Source organism: Vulpes vulpes, chromosome 4 (assembly GCF_048418805.1).
Source record: "Vulpes vulpes isolate BD-2025 chromosome 4, VulVul3, whole genome shotgun sequence".
Lineage (NCBI taxonomy): Eukaryota > Metazoa > Chordata > Mammalia > Carnivora > Canidae > Vulpes > Vulpes vulpes.
Window position 1 is genome coordinate 10,439,961 of NC_132783.1, and position 19,384 is coordinate 10,459,344.

The following is a 19,384-nucleotide window of genomic DNA, read 5'->3' on the forward strand; positions in this document are numbered from 1 at the left end:
AGGGTTTTTTTTAAAATTATTATTGTTTTGTTTTTAGGGTTCTAATTTTTAAAATTAGACCTTGAGTCTAAGTCTTATTGTGCCATCTAAGACAGGACAGTAAGTAAGTAGAGAAAATTATGAAACAATTATAATATCTAAATAAAATCTTTTAAAAACTCATAATGGAAACCATTGATCTAAAGTCAAAATTTTACATTTAAAAAATAGGCTTTTTGAAAGAGGAAGGATTTTTTTAAAGCAAAAATATTAATTGTCAGAAGCTCTCTGCATAATACTTGTGTTTCATGCAACTAGGTAGAGAAAATGCAGAGCAATTTCAGAGCTATTCTAATTTTTCTAATGGCTACTTTGAGGGGAGTTAATTCAGAAGGTTGAGACAGGAAAATCTTTAGAGAAGGAAAGATGAACAAGAGAATAAAACCCTTGGTGTAGATGTTAATAGAACATTAAATGAAGGCAAACTGTAGAGATTCTCTCTAAATTCAGAGTAATCTCAGAGCACTCGAATACTTCTGACTCATTTCTCATGATATATCTTGAGAATGAGCCTCACAGAGAAGTTGTGCATCCATCTCAGTTGTGAATCTGAGAAGTGAGTAACAATAGCTCAGTAAAGTTGAGTAGATTGAAAGATTCAAGACAAGCAGGGAGAAGTAGGCAAGAGTTCCTAAACACATTAAAATCTTAAATATGCATGCATTTTTTTCAGAAAATAGGTGTGCATGATCTATTTGTATCATTTTTATTTCCTTGATAGCATATGTATATTTCTTTCCTTCTCTACCTACCTATCTAAACTAATAAAATTTTTAAGAAGCTGCTCCAAGGAAATATATTACTTCTCAGTTTAATTGTAAATGTATTGATTTCCTAGATGTCTATATGGTGCCACTTTTATTTTAATCTGTTCCATGGTGTCTCAGGGTATGAAGGATGCCAATATCAGAATTAAAATCCAAACTCTAAAACTAATGCATATCAAAATGTGAGCAGGCTAAACAGACTCCTGTATTAGGCTGGTACCATAAAAAAGTGAATTTACTGGGCCTAGATTTGTAGAGTCTAGACGATTTTTGAGAAGAACAGACTCAATTTGTCTATGGAAGGCAAAATCCCAAAGTTACGTTTTTGAGATTTCTAAATATTAAATCAACTGTTATTCATAGTAAAACAACAAAAAAAACAAATTGACAAAATTCACAAAGCTGTACACTATGAATATCAACAGAAACAACAACTAATAGATAAGATATTATCTTTTGAGTTATGAGATATACATTCCAAATTCAAAAAGACAAACAAAAAATTTATTGAAACAATATATTTGGAATGAAAGAATGAGTTAAGTAATTAAAGCTTTAAAAAAAGTAATTAGAGCTTGTCTAAAAAGACAATTTGTGAAAAAAATTCCAAAATGATATTTCAGAAATTATGAAATATGTTTATCAGAATTAAAAACTCAATAGGTAGATTAAAAATTGTTTTGGAAATGCTGGAAAGAGAATAAATTAACTAGAAATCAGATCTGAGGAAATTACCAGAATATCAACAGCAGGTACAAAATAATAAAAGGCAGGTTAAGAGACATAGGTAAAATAAGAGATTCCAATACATGTTAAACAGATACATTACAGACGAAAATGTTTTAAAAAAAGAAACAATATTCGACTAGACAAGGACCTGATTTTTGAAAGTTTGATAAAATATTTATACCCACAGACATAGGGGGGAAAAAAACTATGTAAAAGAAGAGGATAAAATTAAAATTCAGAGCTTGATTTATTGTAGAAAACCCCGAGAGAAAAAAAAAAAAAGAGTTCAAATCTGCCAAAGGGAAAACTATTTGCCAAAAAATTTTTAAACAATAACAATGGAGTCAGACTTTACCCTTAACTTATATGATCTGCACTTCCTATAGTTACAGTCAGAATTGAATTTGATCATACAATACCCAGCTGGTGTCAGAAAACTGATGGCAAAACAGACCTACCAACATTTATGGAAAGATATTTATAATATTAAACAAAATTTTCCAAAAATTAATAAAAAAGACAATCCCCCAGCTTTCTTTTATAACAAGAAAATTGTAATCTAAAAATTTAAGTAACCTGCCTTAAATCAAATTCTTAGTAAGTAGGACCTTGCATTAATGTAACTTCTAATGCCTTTCTACTACACTCTGCTCACAGCATCAAAGTATGAATCAGTAAAATATAAAGAGTATAATTTATTAATTAGTAAATTCATGTAGAACATTTAACTACCTCACTTAACAATGGCATTTTAAAATTTTGAAAATTGGAACACCTGGGTGGCTCAGTGGTTGGGTATCTGCCTTTGGCTCAGGGCATGATCGTGGAGTCCTGGGATTGAGTCCCACATCGGGCTCCCTGCATGGAGCCTGCTTCTCCCTCTGCCTGTGTCTCTGCCTCTTTCTCTCTCTCTTCCTCTGTCTCTTATGAATAAATTAATAAATAATAAAATAAAGTAAATAAAATATTGAAAATAGTAAAAAATGTTGCCATAGTGAGGTTCACGTCATATGTTCACATCACATTCACATGTAAGTAGATAACTGGTCAAAACATTATTACCAAATTGTTCATTATAATTCTAGTTTACTTTATAATGTATTAATATAAGCAGTCATCTTTGGGGTATTATAAAAATTGCAGGAATAATCTATTTATAGGGAAGAGAGATAAAATAGGCCTTCAGTTTTTTGTGATTCCGTGATTAATTGATAGTAAAAATAATATGGGATAATCTGAGACAGGATTCATCAAACATTTTCTTCTAGAATTGGGTGAGGAGAGAAGGTACTAACAGAATAATACTATGTTGAGATGAAGGTAAAAATTACAAAGGCAGTTTATTTCAGTAGAATACTAATGTGCAAGCATAAATGTATATTCTAGTTATTTTTTAAAAAAATTTAAACTATTTATGTACTTTTTAAAAAGACCTTTCCTGATGCCCTTAAATACTAAGCAAGTCTAATCTCTTTCTCTTTGTGTTTTATTTTAAAAGAGTAGAAATGAAGCTTGATTCAAAAATTAAAGAGCAAGTATGTAAACTACTTTTTAAAACAAAGCTTTGATTTAACTCTAGAATATTTTGATTAGTTAATATCATGATATTGGAATAAAAACGAAATGAGACAGGAAAAGTGCACATGCTAATCATAACGGAAAAAAAAAGTAAAAAAGGTTGAATGAATTATGGTGGCTGTTGTTATGAGACATAACATTCAGTCTGTAATGGAGCACACAGATAATAGGACCGTGCACTCAAATAGAAGCTTTTTGCTAAAAATTGAAATTGACATAATTACAGTTTCAGGAAAAAGGCTGACCTTGATTCCTGGATGTGTTTATCTGAAATATTATGAGTAGTAATGCAGTAAAAGAAAGGGTGATTTAGGTCTTTAAGTAAAAAAAAAAAAAAAAATTAAAATATACACACATGCAAATATACATATATATGTATTTGCATATATATGTATTTGTATTTGCATGCATATATATGTATATTTACTGGTATATACATATATATACCAGTAAAACAAGTTATAGTAAAGAAGAAGAAATATCTAAATTAAATAAAGTTAGCTCATATCATATTTTGTTTTATTCTTGGTCAATTATCCTTGTCTAACCTGTAAGTGTAAAATTATTATTGCAAATTTTAAGTACTTGTAGCTAAGATTTTCAATGTCTGTGGCTTCCTATAATTCACACCCTAGTTTTGAGTCTAGCAAATATTTTTATCACTTCACTGCGAGGCAGGCCGTCTCTGATGAATTTGCCTTTTGAATGAAATAATCAGCTCTTCATTTTAAGTCACAATATTTGTAAATAGTTTGGGATTTTTGTTTATTCTAAGAGCTTAACTAGCCACAAGGCCCTATTTGAATATATACAATTAAAATAAGAGATAAAATGATAATTCTAAAATCTCTGTATACCTAAAATTGACCAAGAAGTGAAATCTTTCATAGAAATAATTTATGTATTATAAAACACCAAATATATACTTTATATTTATATAAAAATATAAATGTGTAAACTTTATTTTTGTGTTTATCATATAGAAAATATATTTTATGTATTTATTTTACGTGTAAAATCTGTTGTATTATTTGTTTATTTTAAATAAGACACCATATATTTATATATGGTATATTATTAACATGTATTTATAAACATACATGCTATTCATATGTAAATAAAATCTATAAAATATAAGGTTTATGAGCTATAAATATGTAAGATGGTATATATTATATTTGAGAGCTGTTTAGCTGAATTACAGTATACCCTCATATGTCCTCAGGAAATATCCAACTTAAAACTAAGCTGACTAAAAGTAATGAGAAAGTTTGAAATTTCCATCTGTTTAAAGTATATTTTATATATAAACATGATTCAAGAGAAGTCATGAAATTTTTAAAAGATATTTTTAATGAATTCTAAAAAAAATAAATGTAACAATATACAATACTGGTATTTTCCATGCATTCTCATCCGAAAATTCATTCACCTGCTAATTCTCTTACTAGACTTTTAGGGAATCTATTCTATTGCCCAAGCTATTTGTTAAAAGCTAGGATTAGAGAGATAATTGAACTCAATCCCTACTGGGTAATTCAGAAAAGAAAAAAATTAAGATTATGTGCAAGTATTAGCACTAAAATGATACTATACCCATAGAATGCTACCCTGGTGCAGGGTATAAACTTCAATCTGAAGAAGTCAAGTATGTATTAGGTCAAATAGGAAGAAAATGGTTCCCAGATTTATGAAAGGAAAGAAAATATGCAAACTAATGATAAGTAACTAGTTAAGTAAGTAATGTTGGGTAGCTAGACAAAGCAAATGATGCAGCAGGGAAGTCAAATTTTGGTAAAGGCATAGTTGGACATCCTAGATGTCAAGCTTAGAAAATTCCACATACAGTAAATAGCCACCCAATGATTTTTTTTTTTAAGCATAATTGATTTGTATTAAAAATGCTCTTTCAAAAGAGTATTAATGAAGAATTTAAGAGGACAAATTCTGGAGAAAGGGAGAGAGGAAGAGAAGCTTTAAGAGGCTACTGTGTTTACCAAAGGAAGAAAGTGAACTAAGGTAATAACAATTTCCCGAGAGAGGAAATTAGTGACAAAAAATATATGCCATAGAATGTATAATTAATAAAATTTAATTTATTAAAGCACTACTAAAATTGATAAAAGATGTAACAAGTTAATAAAGCAAGAAAAGATGAAAAATTTTAAAAAGAAGGTTAACATTACAGATGAAAATATGAAAATATTTTAGATGATAAAATTATGACTTTTCTGCTGATAAACATGCTTGCAATGAATTGGACATATTTAACAAATCTTGAATAAAATAATTTATCACAAATGACACAGAAAAATACAGGAACTCTGAAGTATACTATAACTACTAAAGAAATTTAAGTTTAAATTTAATATCCACTCTTCCTACCCCAAAGAAAATTTCAAAATGAAATTCAGATAGTGCCACCAGAGCTAGTGTCTTTCCATAAAATTTTAATGAAGATAATAATATCAATCAGTCATCCAGAAAAAAAGTAAAATAAGTAGAAATATTTCTTAAAATGTTTTAGGAGGTTGGTATAACATAGACACCAAATATAATAGTACAAAATAAAATTGAAGACCATGGATATCAATACAAAATCCTCAAAAAAATTGTAGCAAACCCATCTAGTTATATAAAAAAAGGATAATGCATCCTCACCAATGTGAGTTTATTCCAGAAATGTGTTATTTATTATTAAAAATAATCAACAGAGATGCCTGGGTTGCTCAGTGGTTAAGCATCTGCCTTTGGCTCAGGGCGTGATCCTGGAGTCCTGGGATCGAGTCCCATATCGTACTCCTTGCATGGAGCCTGCTTTTCCCTCTGTCCAGGTCTCTGCCTCTCTGGGTCTGTCATGAGTAAATAAATAAAATATTTTAATTTTAAAAAAAATTAATAAAAATAACATAACTTAATAAAGTAGAAGAAAAAATATATAAAAAGATCGTGTAAGCATATAAAGAAGAGTATTTTATAACACTCAACATCAGTTTATTAAAGGACACATATGGAAAAATCTACATTAAACAACATAAAATGTCAAAAATTTGCAAAAACTTTGTCCCTGGACTAAGATAGCCACAGTCAACATTTCTATTCAGTTTTGTCCTGGAAACCAAGCTAGTGCAGTCAAGCAAGAAATGCAGATGTTTACACAGAAGGCATCATTAATGGTGTTAGAAATTAAAAGTTCAGATAAATGAAAATTTTAAAATGAACCATATAAAACGTTTAATAATTCATAAAAGGCAATATAAACAATTTCATTTTGATACTCAAAATTGTAAAAATGTAAAATCTTTCTAACTATTGATTTAATAGAATTCCATAAAAATCACAAACTTTTAAGTTTTGTAGAAATTAAGTCATTTTGTATATTTATTTTTGAAAAGAACTAGACAAGGACAATGAAGAGAGGAAGCAGAAAAACACTAATGTGTTTATGTTACTGAGTATCATGACATATTATAAATTATTGTATTGAAACATTGTCATAGTGACACAAAGATGAACAACTAGGCAATATCAATAGGTAGTCTAAAAATAAGACCAACCCACATAAGTACACCTGCTTTATAACAAAAATGGCATTGCATAGAAATAAAGAAAGTGCTTTCAATAATGATACTGGGTTGATTTTCAACATGGGGGAGAAACAAAAACTATACCCCTGTCTTGTATATGGTTTAATTAAAAAAAATCAATTCCTGATAGTCCATAGACATACATTTGAAAATTAAAATAATGAGGATTCTAGAAGATAAAATATGAGGTTTTGTTTTTGTTTTTGTTATTTTTTTAAGATGGATTTATTTATTTAAGAGAGAGAGAGAGAAGCTGTGAGTTGTAGGAGGGGCAAAGGGAGAGAGAGAATCCTTCAGCAGACCCCTCCCTTCACCTCCCTACCCCCTCACCCCTCCAACCCCCCGCAGAGTATGGAGCCTGATGTCTGTTTGTTTGTTGTTTGTTTGTTCGTTTGTTTGTTTGTTTGTTTATTTTCTGATGGAGATCTTGATCCCAGGATGCTGAGAACATGACCTGAGCTGAAATCAAGAGTTAGCTGCTTAACCAGTTGAGCCAGCAGGTGTCCCAAATGTGAGGATAGCTTAAAAAATGTTAAAGAAGAACAATATTTCTTTAAAATGAAACAAAAAAGCAAGTTTAAACAAACAAAAAATTGGTAGACATTAAAACAAATAATTTTTGGTTCATTTATAAGTATCAATGGGAGAATGAAAAGTAAGCCATGGAGGAAAACAACATAATTGCAATACACATATCCAACAAAAGGCTTTAAGATAGAAAGAAATATTAAAAAAGATGAAACCTCAAAAGAAGAATGATTGACAGACATGAGATGGTACTTCATAAATGATAAACAAGTATAAAAATATGAGAAGTGACACAATAGAATTAGTCATCAAGGGAATGCAAATTAAAACCAATATGAAATACTAATACTCTCTGAGAATTACTGAAATTAGTGAAATTGTGACTACAAGGTGATATAAGCAATAACAACCATTTGTTATTTGTACTTATGGGATTGACAATGAGTTAAAAACCTACTTGTTTGGCGTTTTCTATTAATGATAATATGGTGCAGCAAGTTTACTACTAGGTATATACTACAGAAAATTTATGGACGTGTGCACTAAAATGTTATGTACAAGAATGTGCTTAGCAAAATAATTTGTAATTTGCCCAGATAAAAACAAGCAAAACATGCATCAATAGTGTAATATTAAGTAAATTTTAGCACATCCTTAAAATAAAATACAAGAATGGATAAACTATATTTACACAAGATCATATTGCTTTCTACCATCTAAAGTTTGTTGTTTTGTTGTTTTTTTTTTAATCGTGAGACATAATATATGGGCACTGGAATAGTTGGAAAGTAGAACTTTTTATTTATAGTTCTAAATGAGAAAAAGATGGCAATCAGGACCACATAGAGCTTGCATTCAGGGACAGGTTAATAGCAAGCTGGAGTTATAGGGGACAGTTTATATGTATGGCAAGTGGGGGTAGGATTAACTAGGTTTTGTGGGATCCCTGTATATTGCTGTTTCGAATAATTCAGCACTCTGGTGCATAGGAGATGTCTCCAGTGGTACCTGGACCTGGTAGCTGGCCCCGGGCCAATTAGGACTGATGCACTGACCCACAGTGATGGGCACAGTGATGGCGCACTGTGATGGGCACAGTGGCACAGGGTATGATAGCCTGATAAGGGAAGTGGCCGGGTGGGGACTGTATCAGTTACTCATAAAGAAAAACTAACTTCCTCTTAGCCAGGGCCTCAATACAGGTGGTCCCTGACTTAAGATGGGTCCACTTGCAATTTTTGGACTTTATGGCCATGCAAAAGTGTTATGCTATTCAATAGAAACTGTACTTTGTATACTGAAGTTGGCCCTTTTCCCAGGCTAGCTATATGCCCTATAATACTCTGTGGTGATGCTGGGCAGCAGCAGTGAGCTGCAGCTCCCAGCCAGCTTCGCCATCCTAAGAGTGACCACCAAGACACTTAAAACCCTTCTATACCCATACAACCATTCTATTCAAGGTTGTGGTGTTTTCAGCTTATGATGAGTTTATCAGGACATAATCCCATCATAAGCTGAGGAGGATCTGTAGTGGTCAAGACAGCATAATTATTAAAACTTATATCGAACATATGAATTACAAAGACAATATTGAAAAAGCCAAAAGATAATGTCCTTTGTAATTCCATTTATTGAGGGATAAATTAACCGATACTAATGTCCTGGTTTCAAAAGACCATTTAGCAGTTTCTGTTGAAGTCTAGAGAGGAGGTTCTGTTTGGGAATGGTATGCGGTTGGCGGTTTTGGGGATCCAGTAAAATTCATTTTCTTTATTGTATACTGATTCATCTCTTCATGATATATTTTTAAAGTTTTTCTTTTAAGATTTTATTTATTTATTCATGAAAGACACAGGGAGAGAAGCAGAGACATAGGCAGAGGGAGAAGCAGGCTCCCTTTGGGGACCCTGATGTGGAACTTGATCCAGGATCTCGGGATCAGGACCTGAGGCAAAAGTAGACACTCAACCCCTGAGCCAGCCAGGTGCCCCCACCTGTTCACAATATATTAAACTATGCATTTACGTAATTTGCTTTTTAGTTTTATTTCAACAGAATGATTAAACACACACACACACACACACACACACAATCTAACATACTTTTTTCTACAGCCATTCATTTATAAAACTTAAATATTTTGGGACCATGGCTGGCTCAGGGGTTGAGCATCTGCCTTTGGCTCAGGGTGTGATCCCGGGGTCCTGGGATCATGTCCCACACTGGGCTCCCTGCAGGGATCCTTCTTCTTCCCCTGCCCGTGTCTCTGCCTCTCTCTCTTCGTGTCTCTCATAAATAAATAAATAAAACCTTTAAAGAAATTTAAATGGATTATTAAAAAGTCTGAATTTAATTTAACTAAATATAAACTTTACCATCAAATAAAGTACAGGAAAATCTAATGTGCTCATTTTATGAGAAATGGTTTGTTCAGGGAAGATGCTAATTTATTATCTCCCAAATGATAGATTTATTATGAGTAATTAGGAAGTGAGGATAACAAGAAGAGCAATCCACAGGAGAGTTTGTTTTTCCCATCAGTCCCGTATTAGATAAAAATCATTAAAGTTTCTTATAAAATGTCCATGGTAATTATTACAGAAACCTATGCGAGAAGACAAAATTATCTAGACATCAGAAATGGAGAGCAAATGTAAAATTAACTAGATAAGTCATAATAACTCTTGGAAAAATACTTTGATGACTCATAACAGTTAAATGGCTACACTAAGCATCCCTTTGTCTAACAGCTGGGTTAACATTAATCTCATTTCACCCTAAGGAGGACTCAGCCAGATTAAAAAAAAAAAAAAAAAAAGATGGTGCCAAGTTTTAAGAATCTAATATAGAGCATAGTGACTATAGTTAACAATTCTGCATTAAATACTTGAAATTTTCTGAGAAAGTAAATCATAAGTATTTTCACCAAAAAAAAGCCAGTAATGATGAGGGAATGAATGCTTTAACTAACCTGATTATGGTAATCACTTCACAATGTATACATATAACAAATTGTCACATTGTACACTTATAATAAATTATAATTTTATTTGTCAATTATATCTCAATAAATCTGGGAAAAATTCTTTGAAACAAATAAACAAAAAATTGTCATAGCCATAGATGACCATCCAAGGTAATTCTCCAAGATATAGAGAACTCTGGTTCACGAGATGTCTTGTGCAATACTGTGCAAATAAATCAAACATCTAAATAAGAAGACTTTATATACCATTTGACAGTGGACAGTCCAGGCTATGTCTGATGTCCCACCATAATCACTAAGAGTAATCCTGAACCTCCTCAAAAGTGTCTGCAGATGTAAAAATTATGTATGTGGTTTATGTATACAATGGAATATTACTCAGCCATTAGAAACGACAAATACCCACCATTTGCTTCTACGTGGATGGAACTGGAGGGTATTATGCTGAGTGAAGTAAGTCAATCGGAGAAGGACAAACAGTGTATGTTCTCATTCATTTGGGGAATATAAATAATAGTGAAAGGGAATATAAAGGAAGGGAAAAGAAATGTTGGGAAATATCAGGAAGGGAGACAGAACATAAAGACTCCTAACTCTGGGAAACGAACTAGGGGTGGTGGAAGGGGAGGAGGGCGGGTGTTGGAGGGGAATGGGTGACGGGCACTGAGGTGGACACTTGACGGGATGAGCACTGGGTGTTTTTCTGTATGTTGGTAAATTGAACACCAATAAAAATTAATTTAAAAAAAAGAAATAAGTCAATCAGAGAAGGACAAACATTATATGGTCTCGTTCATTTGGGGAATATAAAAAATAGTGAAAGGGAATAAAGGGGAGAGGAGAAAAAAATGAGTGGGAAATATCAGAAAGGGAGACAGAACATGAGAGACTCCTAACTCTGGGAAACAAAGTAGGGGTGGTGGAAGGGGAGGTGGGTGGGGGGGTGGGGGTGACTGGGTGACAGGCACTGAGGGGGGCACTTGAGGGGATGAGCACTGGGTGTTATGCTATATGTTGGCAAATTGAACTCCAATAAAAAATAAAGTTATAAAAAAATTATGTGGTTACTCAAAAACAACTAAATATTCACCAATCTTTCTGTTCATTAAGTTATTGGTAATAACCACTTTTTAAAATTCAAGAGGCTACCATTAATACAATCTGAGTATCAACTCGTAAGAATATGACTGGTTAGAATATTTCTGATGTCACATCTTGTCAGTCTTATCAAAGTTTTACAGTAACATTGTTATCAGCCGATGTCCCAAATATAGTAGTCATTTTTAAATTTATTTTTGAGTCAAATTAATTGAGAAATTATCCACATTGAGTAACCATATCGGGTTTTAAATTATAGAAAATTATTCACTGCTTGGCATTAATTCAGTGAATAATTATACATACACTGAGATATGTTTTGGAACTCCTGGAACACAAACCAATGCTTCTGAGCTAACATTTTACTAAGAGGCACTTAGTGTATCTCTGTAGGTTCAAAATCTTATTTTTTAATTTGTTTTAAAAAAACAGCGTGTATGCTATAATAAATTCTCCAATCAGGTATACAGCTAGATAAGCACAAGTCTGTGAACTTGTAATTTGCCAAATGGTTTGGAACAAATATTAATTTTAATCCCTAATGTAGATATTATAATTTGCAAAGACATCTTATAATACAATTAAAAAAGTAATTATTTTCTCATTTGCAGAAAGATTATAAAATATTTTTATGTATGTATAATTGAATATCTAATTATAGCTTTATATTAAAGAGATAAGCTTCCTTTGCAGTCTTATATTTTAGGTATGATTTTTCACAATGTAAACATTTGACATTAGTTTTAATATAATAGCAATAAATAATAACAATATTTTATATGGAAGTATTAAAATTTGTAATGATAATGTATGACATGTATATAGAACACGTAAAAATATTTAGATATTTTGGTTGAAAACATGGTATGAATATTTTTAAATAGTACAGACTAAACCAAAAAACGTATCATTTGATTGCATTTATACAGATTCGTGGCCATGTCTTTGAATATGCATTGTTTTAATGTCCTTAAATAAAATCTTTCACCATATAACAGTATTACGAGATAGGCTTTACCATTCCTACCGTGTTAAAACACTACAGTAACCTATTGGATTGGGAGTAACTGGGAATTAAAAGACCCGCGTTGTATATATTTCTTTAGGAAAATTCACAATCCTGTGGTTCAATTTCAGTGTCTGTAAAATCTCTCAAATAGAAGCGGTCATGGCCATGTGGAGGTGAGCATCCTGCAGAGCATGGAACTGAGATAATACAGACATGTCCCTAGAGCCAGGATTTTCAAAGACCCAGACTCTAATAATGATACCAACAGATTCTGCAAGACTTTTAGCCTAAACAAAAAAATGCATTCATGTTGTCTTTAATGCAAAATATAACCTTCCAAGACAAGGCCCTAAGACAAGTGAAATTTGCAATGGTTATTAGCCCGAATGACCTCCTGAATTTGTCTTCCATCCAAGTACTAACAAGGCCCGATGCTGCTTAGCTTCTGAGATCAGACGAGATCAGGCGTATTCAGGGTGGTATGGTCATGGACTCTCATATTTGTAAGAAACAGAAGTAGAAATGAGCACTGATCTGAGCTATAGACATATTTCTAGTAAAATCATTAAATTTGGTTATGTATAGTCCACTTCTTCATCCAAATTTTCTTTGGGAAAAACCATTTGAGGCTAATATGAGGAGATTAGGGAAATTTGGAGGGTATTCTAGGCATTGATTTGTAGCAGATTGTATAACTAAGACACAATGTAGGCAAGAACATTTTTCTTTTAAACTATCTATATGAAATAAATTAAAAATGGGTTTTTTAAGATATGATATTTTAAATTAAGGTTTCAAGTAAATAAACTTTTGTAAACAAGTGTTCACTTTTGAAATAAATGAAATGTATAATTATTATTTTTAATAAATCATACACCTTTATAATTATATCATTATCCCAAATAAATAAACCATTTCAAATAATCTATGATCATGAAGAAAAAGTAATTAAATTACAACAAAAGACTAGTTCATTTTGTTTGGCTCTAAAGATTGCAACATTAGGGATTAGGTCTTCTAGAAGCCCCTGACTATGGCATAATTTTTGTCATTCTCACTTTTGTTTATTTTGATCATAGGAATTTATTTTGCTTAGGAGATAATGTAGCTACTGGATAGTATCTAGGTCAAGAACTTGGATAAATAATCTGGAACTCTATGGCCTAGAATTTTTCTCACTGTGGTCTTAGGAAAGGAAAAAAGATGTTCATGTCTAGATGATTTATTATAATTACCAGCACTGATAAAGAAGAACAGATTAAGAAATGGTTTCCATGTACAGTAAACTGAACTGTAACACTTGCTTACAAACACAGATTTGTTCAGAGACAATGATGTAGTGGGAAACAAGTTTAACATGTTACAAATTTCTTTTCTTTTCTTTTTAAATTTTTATTTTTTTTAACTTTTAAAGATTTTATTTATTCATGAGAGACACAGTAAGAGAGAGGCAGAGACATAGGCAGAGGGACAAGCAGGCTCCCTGCAAGGAGCCTGATGTGGGACTCAATCTCCCACCCCAGGATCATGCGCTGAGCCCAAGGCAGCCGTCCAAAGGCTGAGCCACCCAGACTTTCCAACACAATGCGAGCCTCAGTGTCCATCGAAAGATGAATGGATAAAGAAGTTGTGGTCTATGTATACAATGGAATATTACTCAGCCTTCAGAAATGACAAATACCCACCATTTGCTTCACGTAGATGGAACTGGAGGGTATTATCCTGAGTGAAATAAGTCAATTGGAGAAGGACAAACATTATATGGTCTCATTCATTTGGGGAATATAAAAAATAGTGAAAGGGAATAAAAGGGAAAGGAGAAAAAATGAGTGGGAAATACCATAGAGGGAGACAGAATATGAGAGACTCCTAACTCTGGGAAATGAACTAGGGGTGGTGGAAGGGGAGGTGGGTGGGAGGTGGGGGTGACTGGGTGACGGGCATTGAGGGGGGCACTTGGTGGCATGAGCACCGGGTGTTATGCTATATGTTGGCAAATTGAACTCCAATAAAATAAATAAATAAATAAATAAATAAATAAATAAATAAATAAAAATTTCACATTTTCTTATGTATTGTTTTATCTGTGGGAAATCAGGCATACTCATAACTGAATACATACACACACACACACACACACACACACATTCCAAACATCTTTTATTAGCATAGTTTCACACATGTGATATGCCACACACACCCTCATACACATCTTGTAGTACAACATTGTATCTAATTTTAGAAAATTGCCATTCCATTACTTCACAATAACTAACAAGCTGCAACTCTTTCCCCAAGCAAACTCCAGGTCTTTTGCTTAAGTATGTTTACATTTCTTAACAATTTAAGCCATGTAAAATTGTTTTTATTAGTCTTTTTGTCTTTTTTAATGTGTTTTCACCAATAAACCATATTTTATTATTTTTGGTCTTCTTTTTTAGCATTTCAACCAATAAACCATAACTTCCCCATAAGCTCTCTGATGTTTTAGCACAATGTTGAATAAGAGTGCATGTTTCATCCTGTAGCAGAACAGACTGTACTATACTTTTATAGAAGAATAGGGTATACAGGATGAATGATTCCACACATTTTAATAATAAATTAAGAAATAATATTAATAAAATGAATAAAGAAATCTGTCTTTATTTACTAAAAAATCCAAGAATTAATTATATATATGTGAATGATACGTTATGTGTGTGTGCATATACATATATGTTTTAAACTTACTTATATCCTTACTACCATGCTTGTGCAACTGAGAAATAACAATACCTCTCTTTTACATTACCAATAATATTTTTTTTAATTCTACATAGTTCAGAAAGTACACATGCTAATTAACATAATGATATTTAGGCAATGTATTATAAGCAATGAAAATATACTAAGTATAGACTATGTAATGGTTAAGGTTTTTAAAAATAAGACATGATTTTTGAAGTCTCAGTATATTATAAAACACTGTTGCTTGATTTAAATGTTGACTCACTGTACTGTAAACCTGAAACTGATACTACACTGTATGTTAACAAAGTGGAATTTAAATAAAAACTATTTAGAAGATAAATAAAAATTTAAAAATAAATAAATGGCTATTTTTAAAGCTTTCTTAGAATTTTAGAGAACAGAGTACTCAAGAAAAAAAATTTACTTTTCAAAATTGAAATATGACCCTTAAGATGCAATCCAATTAACAAAATCCAAAGACTATAGTAATTAAGTATATGATTGTCTAATTTTATATTTCTGAAAATAGTAAAAATTTTATAATTTACCAGCACTGATAATATATATATATATACTTATATATATATATACATATATATATATTTAACAAGCTTAAAATATATTTTATCAAGATTTTATTTTCTTGATGAAGCTAAATTATAAATAAAAATAAAAGACTGGCTGCCCCGATGGCTCAGCGGTTTGGCGCTGCCTTAGGCCCAAGGCATGACCCTGGAGTCCCAGGATAGAGTCCCACATAGGGCTTCCTGCATGGAGCTGCTTCTTCCTCTGCCTGTGTCTCTGCCTCTCTCTGTATCTCTCATGAATAAATAAATAAAATATTTTTTTATAAAAAGTAAAATAAAAAATAAAAAACTGATTCTAAGCGTTTCATTGAAACTGTAGCTCTAACATTTTAATTATATTCACTATACCATATTCAGAATATTGATTATTAGTATTGTTGTTAGGTGAACCATTCACTCAACCTGTTACTATAAAAATAGCATCTGATATGATTTAACTTAATAGGGACCTTGGCCATGCAGCATCCCCATTAGAATTTCTAAAGCACATGCCAATATGCAAATGAAATATTTTTCAATGTTATGCCTGACGCTTGATATGTCTCCCACAAGAGTTTGATTTTTATATTGATATAAACTGTTCATTTGTTTTATTAATATTTCAACCATTTATCGAATATTTCCCAACATAAAAATAATCATGTTGTTCAAGGTCTTCATTTAATGTTTGATGATCAATTGTCTCAAATTTATTTTCTTGTAATTATGTTGACTATTTCATGTTTTGAATCGCAACATCCTATTCTTACAAAAATATAAAAGTACTGTGATTTCCTTCATGGATACTGCTAACAGATTAAACATTTTTTAATCTATTAAGAATACCAGTGAATCAAAAAATACTTTTCCAACCTATAGAGCAATAAAATATTTTTGCCAATATAAGAGTGAGCATTATATTTTATTTAATACAGAGTATTAGCATAGAATAGTGTTTACAAGAGTATAGTGAGGGAATTCTCTGCTATTGGTATGATAAGCAGTAGGGAAAATTGGAATCACCAGTCTGGAATTACATGGACTTCTGACAAGTTTTCTAGAAAGAGAATTGCTTTGTCCAGAAACCAAATAGCACTATGGGAATGCATGGCTTACAGAAGAAAATTAGGTTGAACAGGAAGGGTAGAAGAAAACTAAAGAACTTAGAAGCATCCAAAGATTCTATGCCCCAAGAGTAGCGAAAAATAACAGAAAAATGGTAGAGCTTTTTTTGAGCCATAAATATTATTAGAGAATTCCCCAAAATAATTAAGGATCACACAGGTAGTATGTGAGAATTTTATGTGTGCATGGAGGGTCTTGAGATTAGCGTGATTTTATTATTAAAGAAAACTTGACATTAATTTCTAACTCAAAATGTTAATGTGACACAATTATTTATTATCTAAATGTACAGTAAAATATTGTTAAAATTTTAATTATTTTTGCATACCTATTTCTTGAAAGCAAACATTTTTCTAAGGTAGCTATGATTCAAATTGTTCTTACTCACCAACATACCTTTTTTTTTTTTTTTCTTTCACTTCTGCACAGTTGATGTATGTGCCAGTGTCTGTTGCTATTGAGTAGCTATATGGCAGTGTTTGGCCAGTAACATGTTCATGGAAGTAATATGTACCTCTTCCAAGCCCAGGCCATAAAATCATCTATTAGAGAGTCTCTGTTCTTTCCTTCCCCTACTCGGGAACATTGGAGAACATTTATTCTAGAATGCTTATCTCCACAGAAAAAGGACATCAGGTAGTGATGGAGCAAAAAGTTAAGCATTATTCTATTAATATCCTGAAATGTTAAGAATCATATGTCACTCAGGCCTAGCTCTGTCTATATTAATACAATAATCAATTATGTAAATAGTTTTTTCAAAGTTTCCAATTTTTCCTATGGTGCATCTCTAATCATAGAATAGTCAATTCTGTTGTCACAGTGCATTTGTCATCTCTCATGATTCCCAGTTCATTAGAAATAAAGGAGACCTCCATATATTTAAAAAGAACCAAAAGGAAATAAAGTATGTGTTAATACTAAACACATCAAAGACCATATTTAGAGTGCTGTTGTATTTCATAATCTACTTTTTCTACCAACAATGTATTTTTAAGATCAATGCTCAAAGGGCCCTAGCTCAGTCGTTAAGCATCTGACTCTTCATTTCAACTCAGGTCACAATCTTAGGGTGAGGAGATTGTGTCCAGAGTCAGACTCTGAGCTGGACATGAGACTTGCTTAAGATTCTCTGTCTCCCTCTATTTCTGCCTCCTTCTGCTCTTCTTCTCAAAAAAAAAAAAAAATTAATTAAATTAAAAATTAAAAATAAAATAATAAAATAATAAAATAATAAAATAAAAATTCAACGCTTGACGTAGGAATATCATTCTCCATGTATCTCTCTTTTTTCTTGAAAAAGCAAGACCCTGTTACTGCTGGCATTGGAAACATTGTTACCAGATAGTTTAATCTCTATATTTTTTACCCTTCTATGGTTAAGACATTATTAACATACATGCTTCAACGTTGCCAAACTCAATAGTGAATTTCTCTAGAAGGAATCATAGCTTATAAAAAAAACAATGTTCCACTTGCTTTAAAAAAACAGTCTTAAAAAAGAAACTAAGGTCCATTTTTACTGATCAGATATAATTTTTGCTCATATGAATTCTGCAACAAGAGCCTGTTCCTTTAAAAAAATTAATTTATTCATGAGAGACAGGGAGAGTCAGAGACACAGGCAGAGGGAGAAGCAGACTCCCAGCCTGATGTGGGACTCGATCCCAGGACCTCAGGATCACATCCTGAGTTGAAGGTAGATGCTCCAACTCCTTAGCCACCCAGGCATTCCAAGAACCAATTTCTACCCTACAATCCCTATAAACAAAATTGGGAATACTTTTTATTTTTTTTATTTTTTGTTTATTTGAGAGAGAGAGGGAGAGCACATACACATTGAGGGAGGCACAGAGGGAGAAGGAGAGAGAATCTCAATCAGACTCTGCACTGAGCATAGAGCCTGACACAGGATTTGATCTCATGACCTTGAGATCACTACCTGAGCCGAAACCAAGGGTCTGGAGTCTGGTACTCAACCTACTCTGTCAACTAGGAAGCCCAAAACAATTGGGATTTTTAACAGTTTTATTGAGGCATAATTTATATAGTATAAAGTTAATCCATCATAAATTTATAATTCTATGATTTAATAAATTTATAGAGTTGTACATCTATCAGCACAATCCAAGTTTCAAATATCTTCTCATCCCGACATGATCCCTTATACTCATCTGTCCTTTCTTTTTCTTCCAGCCCTAAGCAACAGATGATCTTCTTTCCTTCTATATAAATTTATCTCTGCCAATTCTTTCATTAATTCCGTTTATAAATGGAATTATGTGAAATGTATTATTTTGCATGTGGGTTCTTACACTCATCATGACGTTTTTGTGATTTATCCAAGTTGGACCATCTATCAGTGCTTACCTTTTAATTTATTGAATAATATGCCACTGTATGGATATAAGAAATTTTGTTTATCCATTAATAAATTTATGAACATTTGTTTGTTGGATATTTGAATATTTTTTCCAATTTTTGGTTATTGTCAATAATGTTGTTCGAAACATTTGTGTACCTGTCTTTGAGTGGATATGCATTTGATCCTAAGATAAGCTTATATTAAATATTTAAGAAGTTGAAAAATTATTTTCCAAAATAGGATACTATATTATATTACATCCAGCAGTATAAGA